Raw genomic sequence first — 7411 nt, forward strand, 5'->3', positions numbered from 1 at the left:
TGCCTGGGACAGCCTGTGTGACACGGGGGAACACCGCCTGCGACAGCCTGTGTGACACGGGGGAACATTGCCCGGGACAGCCTGTGTGACACGGGGGAACACCGCCTGGGACAGCCTGTGTGACACGGGGGAACACTGCCCGAGACAGCCTGTGTGACACGGGGGAACACCGCCTGGGACAGCCTGTGTGACACGGGGGAACACTGCCCGAGACAGCCTGTGTGACACGGGGGAACACCCCCCGGGGCTGCGGGACAGCCTATGTGACACGGGGGAACATTGCCTGGGACAGCCTGTGTGACACGGGGGAACACCGCCTGGGACAGCCTGTGTGACACGGGGGAACACTGCCCGAGACAGCCTGTGTGACACGGGGGAACACCGCCTGGGACAGCCTGTGTGACACGGGGGAACACTGCCCGAGACAGCCTGTGTGACACGGGGGAACACCCCCCGGGGCTGCGGGACAGCCTATGTGACACGGGGGAACATTGCCTGGGACAGCCTGTGTGACACGGGGGAACACTGCCCGGGACAGCCTGTGTGACACGGGGGAACACCGCCTGGGACAGCCTGTGTGACACGGGGGAAAACCGCCCGGGACAGCCTGTGTGACACGGGGGAACACTGCCCGGGACAGCCTGTGTGACACGGGGGAACACCGCCCGGGACAGCGGGACAGCCTGTGTGACACGGGGGAACACCCCCCGGGGCTGCGGGACAGCCTGTGTGACACGGGGGAACACTGCCCGGGAGAGCCTGTGTGACACGGGGGAACACCGCCTGGGACAGCCTGTGTGACACGGGGGAACACCGCCCGGGACAGCCTGTGTGACACGGGAGAACACTGCCCGGGACAGCCTGTGTGACACGGGGGAACACCGCCTGAGACAGTCTGTGTGACACGGGGGAACACCGCCTGGGACAGCCTGTGTGACACGGGGGAACACCGCCCGGGACAGTCTGTGTGACACGGGGGAACACCGCCTGAGACAGTCTGTGTGACACGGGGGAACACCGCCTGGGACAGCCTGTGTGACACGGGGGAACACTGCCCGAGACAGCCTGTGTGACACGGGGGAACACCGCCTGCGACAGCCTGTGTGACACGGGGGAACACTGCCCGAGACAGCCTGTGTGACACGGGGGAACACTGCCCGAGACAGCCTGTGTGACACGGGGGAACACCCCCCGGGGCTGCGGGACAGCCTATGTGACACGGGGGAACATTGCCTGGGACAGCCTGTGTGACACGGGGGAACACTGCCCGGGACAGCCTGTGTGACACGGGGGAACACCGCCTGGGACAGCCTGTGTGACACGGGGGAAAACCGCCCGGGACAGCCTGTGTGACACGGGGGAACACTGCCCGGGACAGCCTGTGTGACACGGGGGAACACCGCCCGGGACAGCGGGACAGCCTGTGTGACACGGGGGAACACCCCCCGGGGCTGCGGGACAGCCTGTGTGACACGGGGGAACACTGCCCGGGAGAGCCTGTGTGACACGGGGGAACACCGCCTGGGACAGCCTGTGTGACACGGGGGAACACCGCCCGGGACAGCCTGTGTGACACGGGGGAACACTGCCCGGGACAGCCTGTGTGACACGGGGGAACACCGCCTGAGACAGTCTGTGTGACACGGGGGAACACCGCCTGGGACAGCCTGTGTGACACGGGGGAACACCGCCCGGGACAGTCTGTGTGACACGGGGGAACACCGCCTGAGACAGTCTGTGTGACACGGGGGAACACCGCCTGGGACAGCCTGTGTGACACGGGGGAACACTGCCCGAGACAGCCTGTGTGACACGGGGGAACACCGCCTGCGACAGCCTGTGTGACACGGGGGAACACTGCCCGAGACAGCCTGTGTGACACGGGGGAACACCGCCTGGGACAGCCTGTGTGACACGGGGGAACACTGCCCGAGACAGCCTGTGTGACACGGGGGAACACCGCCTGCGACAGCCTGTGTGACACGGGGGAACACTGCCCGAGACAGCCTGTGTGACACGGGGGAACACCCCCCGGGGCTGCGGGACAGCCTATGTGACACGGGGGAACATTGCCTGGGACAGCCTGTGTGACACGGGGGAACACTGCCCGGGACAGCCTGTGTGACACGGGGGAACACCGCCTGGGACAGCCTGTGTGACACGGGGGAACACCGCCTGGGACAGCCTGTGTGACACGGGGGAAAACCGCCCGGGACAGCCTGTGTGACACGGGGGAACACTGCCCGGGACAGCCTGTGTGACACGGGGGAACACCCCCCGGGGCTGCGGGACAGCCTGTGTGACACGGGGGAACACTGCCCGGGAGAGCCTGTGTGACACGGGGGAACACCGCCTGGGACAGCCTGTGTGACACGGGGGAACACCGCCCGGGACAGCCTGTGTGACACGGGGGAACACTGCCCGGGGCAGCCTGTGTGACACGGGGGAACACCGCCTGAGACAGTCTGTGTGACACGGGGGAACACCGCCTGGGACAGCCTGTGTGACACGGGGGAACACCGCCCGGGACAGTCTGTGTGACACGGGGGAACACCGACTGGGACAGCCTGTGTGACACGGGGGAACACTGCCCGGGACAGCCTGCGTGACACGGGGGAACACCGTCTGCACGTGCGGGCCTGGCACAGGCAGGCTTGGAATAACACCGGGAAACTCAGCCCTGGCCTTCCCCACGCTGCAGCCCCTGAAAAGGATCAAATTATCTGCAAGGCAGAACAGCATGTCCCCACCTGCCACCTGACTGCAGATTTCCCCGGTTTGGATGCTGGTTTCGAGTTTCTTTTACCTGATTCTCAAAGCTGAAGGGGGGAAAATGTGCCAGCTATTGGGAAGTGGGAAACTTCAGAGTCTAGCAAGCTACAGTAAGGTTTGGTCTAGCAATTATATTTTGAGAGCTTACCCGTAGCACCAGAGAACCAGAAGATGTTTAAATCCTGAAAAAATATTTTCTTGCTGGTCCTAGAGGAGGATTGCAAGGGTAGAGCTGGGATATTCCCCGCATCTGCCAAGTTGTAAAGTTGGCAGTAGTCAGCATATGGAAAACTGCAGCATGAATCATGTATTTATCTGATACTTTCTATTTCAAACTTTTAATTGCTTCTTTTAGTAACATGTAAAAAGGAAGTACCAGTTAAGGAAGGCATTTATAACGTGTAACATCTTTCAAGTGTAGAAAATACAGCTAAAAAATTAAGCTGAATATGGAATTGTGGGCTTAGATGACCTTACAGAAAATTATTGTAACATTTGGTTTAAAAACTAGATTGAAATTGTCAGCTGTGTTAGGTATATTTTGGTTTATATATTTATTATACTTTTAAAGAATGGATATTACTGTTTTTTCCAGTAAAAGAGACACTTTACAAAAGACTTTTTCACTTCACCATGGTGAGTTTTCAGGCTGGGACAGTTACCTTTGCAAGGACATAAATTACACATCTGCATGATAAAATGTGTTTTCCATTTATGTTCAAAGACCAAGAAAAAGCGTCTGACCTCCCACAATGTCACCAGTGTGCGGTGCAAGGACCCAGTCAGGGCTGGGATGGAAGCAAAGAGGCTGCTGGGAGGTCGCCAGCTAAGTTCTCTCCTTGAGAACTTCTCCAGGTGCTGTGGGCACGAGGTGACCCTGCATGGCTGCACTGCCTGCAAGAGTGTTTGGGCTCACTGAGCACTTTTAAAGGTACCAAACCCAGGCATTACTTCATTTTATCAATTTCTGGTTTTCCAAAGCAAGATGGCAAAATTGTTTGGATTGTTAGCTTCCCTTTTTGAAGGGGGGGTCTATTTCACACCAGCGGTGCCATGCATTGACTGAGCAAGGGAGATTTGGCATCTCAGCCCTGTCCTGCACTGTCTTGCAACAGGATATTGAAATATTCCAGGAAAATTAGGAATTGAAGTCGTAAAGAAAAGCCCTGGTTTGTAAGTGCAATACAGGTTAGCACAGCACAATGTGGAATGCTGCTGGAAAATCTGTGTCTCCACGGTGTGATTCCTTTCATAGGCACAGGGGTGAGTGGCTCCAAGCAGTGCCCAGGGCAGCACTGCAGATCTGCCTCTGGGTGTGCTGACCTCTGCCCTTTGGAATAAGGGAAGCTCTTGGTGGCTGAGGACAAACGCAAACATAGTGCTCAAGCGTTTCCTTTATGTCCTCCTTAAAGCTCCCATATATTTTTGTCCCACTGATCTCATTGTCAAAGGGCAAGGCCGAGGGAAAGCGGTGGGAGGAGAGAGCCCAGAGTCTAAACTTTGCTATTGAAGTCGGTGACAAATTTGCCATTGCCTGCAGCAAAATCTCATGTCAGACATTTAATGGCACAAGTGCTCACCCTGGAGATCACACTTTGCTTATCAGAGCCTTTCTTAAGAATGTTCTGTTCTTTTTCTGCTTATACAATTCCTACAGGCACCAGGGATGGCTGGATGTACATGGGACTGTAAAACAGGCAGGCAATAAACATCCCAGGGAGAAGATTAGGATTTTTCCATCTCTGTTATGTTCTATGTCGCAATAGCTACGCTGATCTTTTGAAGTCGTCAGCGAGTTGTTCTGACTGAATGATACTTAAATCCATGTCTGCATTTTGCGAAATGCCAACCCTTGTTTCTTTCTTTTACTTGGCTGGTAGGACACAGGAAAATGGTCCAGAGTTTATAGCTGAGTTTCATAAAGCCAGGAGGATAGAACATGCTTTTGCACGCAGTTCAAACCATGCATGGGAATTATTTGAGGGATGTCTTATTGAACCCTCAGCTATGAGTAGCTGAAAAATCATATTCAAAAGAAGGAACAAGATGTTAAGCCATGTCTTTTTGTTTTGTAATGCAAATTGCAAATGACACAGGTGAAGTTTCCTGTATTTTTATTTTTCTTGAATGTACAGCTATACAATCCTGTGCTGTGCTGTGAGATGATTCATGTAAGCATCAGAACAGGAGATCAGCAAAGCACACCACATTGTGACTCTCTGTTCTCACCTCCTTTTCAGTCTGTGTCTTCTCTGAAGTGCAAGAACTGATCTGCATCAGTGCAGAGGAGCACAGATGTGCCCAGCTATGGTGCCAGTGAAGGCTTTGTGCTGTGCATTCCTGAATAACAGCAGCCAAGCTCAGGCTGTGTCATAGGGCACAAATTTCTAAAGGAATGGTTATGAATATTAAAATTGCCACTCTTTCTCATTTTTTTAATAAGAAGTTCACTCAAACCCTAGGTCTAATACTAATCCTGTTCATTGCGTTCTGCCTTTCTAGCTCCTGTTAGAATTTCAATTACATGTAGTAGGAGTGTTGTTTTCTTTGGATTTTTTTTGTTGGGTTTTAAATTTTTGTTTGTTTGTTTGTTTTGTGTTTTTTTAATTGCTTGGAGGAGTCTCTGACTCTGGCCCTGCAGGCTGTGCCTGACAGGCTGTTGTACTTCCCCCAGTATTATTTTCCAGCCATAAAGCTCAAAAAGTGCAAATCACCAGAAGCCATTTCTAGATCTAAATTTAGCACTACTATGGATTAACATTGGACTAATCATATGCTCAGTCTTTCCTAAATAAAACATAAAATATATCTCATTACAAATGGATCTTTTTTCACTTAGCAGCAAAATCCTCTGTGTAATGTATAAACTAGACAAGGTTCTCTGAGAGCTCATCAGTCCCAGGCCTCAGCCACCTTGTTTTACATAAACACTGACATTAGTTTATAAAAGTTTTAAAAATAGAGCTGAAATTTGTCAAGTGGATCAGCTAGGACTGTGTGTCTACATACAGGGTTGCTGTTGTGTGGATGTGTACATCTCTATTTTAGTGATGCTGTGAAAAGAATATGAATTTAGGCATTGAGCCTAAATTGTGATTCACCCTCTGCCCCTGGACGTTTGGAAATGATGGTTTTGAAGGAGATACTGGACAGCAGCAGGCAGGAATTGGAGCAGCAGGTTCCCTGGGAAGCAGGGATGGCTGTACTGCTTGTATCAGATCTCCTCTATCCCTTCTGCAAAAAAAGCTGAAAAGAGACCTGTTAATATAGTCTGCATTCTAAAGAACAGGACATTCTCAAATTCCTTATGCCTTTTGTCAATCCAGAAAGCAAGCAGCTTAGCAAGAAGCAGGTTATTTTTAACAATGAAGTTTTCTTAGCTGGGCCACCATTTCAGGTGAAGAGACATGATTAATCTTGTTCGAGGTTAGCCAGGTAATGCAGAACACTGACTCCATGTCCTTTTCCACTTGCAGCCTCTTTTGCCCCCTGTCTTTACAAAGACTGTATTTGTTAACCTGGGTGTGCAGAGGGACATTAAACAATCAAATATGTTTGGTAAATCTGGATGTGGGCACCATCTTTATTATATTATCTGCATGTAAAAGAGTCAGCTCATAGCCCTTCTGATGACTCTTTAATCCATGTTAAAAAAAGTCTCTGCTAATACCTGAATGGTGTTAGTCAGACTGTGATTCAGAAAGTCTCTGTGCCTTAGAGAATCACTTCCTTTTACAACTTCCACAGGTGGATACTGTCAGGAGCACAGCAGCAAGAAGGCTAGAGGTCAGAGCACAGGAGTATAACCATTTGTGTACCACCTTAAAAGTTCAAATTTAAATAAGCATTGAAAATAAGAAGTAAAAACAAATACTTCTTTTGAAATTAGATAAAATTTCTTTCTTATTTTGCAATGGGCAAAAAAGTTTTAAAAAGCCCACTTCTTGGGACACCCTGATCTCCATGCTGGATAGAACTAGCAGAAGTTTAATTACACTTTTTAGTGGAAAACAAAAACAGTAGCAAAATTTCAAATTTGTCAGTGGAAATTTTTTCATTTCTTTCAAATTATTTTAGGGTGATATTTTCTTTTTATCACTTTCAGTGCTGCCGCATAGGCTTTTCAGTGAAGAGTAGAAAGGTAATGAATGTCTTTGAGATGTGATAAAGGCTGCATGGCAATGGAGAGGAGAGGAAACACTGTCTGAACAAATCTGCTTATCAGAGTCAGGAGGCATCTCAGGAAGGGCAGCCTTACACCCTCTTTAGTCATCATACTGACAAAAACAACTTCCAAATTTGTAGGGCAAATTCTCTGGAGTCAGAAAAGGCCAGAGTGAAGGTTCCCTGTACAAGGCTATTAATCCCACAGTGGCACCCTGTGGGCTAATCCCAGAGTGAAGGCTAGGAGAGAAAGGAAAGACAGGATGAAATTTGTCCTCATCAAAGTGTGGAAATTCCCTCCTGCCTATTTTAAGAGTACCATAACCAGGGTGTTTTAGGGGCAGTCTGGGAGACAGACATAGCCAAGTACCTTGACAGATTAGTCATTCCCTAAATGTTGCAAAATAATGTCCCAATCCTCCAAGCCCTGTAGGCAGGTACATGGTTCCCCAAGAACTTTTTTTTAATTAGTTCA

The sequence above is a fragment of the Ammospiza caudacuta genome, chromosome 7, assembly GCF_027887145.1.
Source record: "Ammospiza caudacuta isolate bAmmCau1 chromosome 7, bAmmCau1.pri, whole genome shotgun sequence".
NCBI lineage: Eukaryota > Metazoa > Chordata > Aves > Passeriformes > Passerellidae > Ammospiza > Ammospiza caudacuta.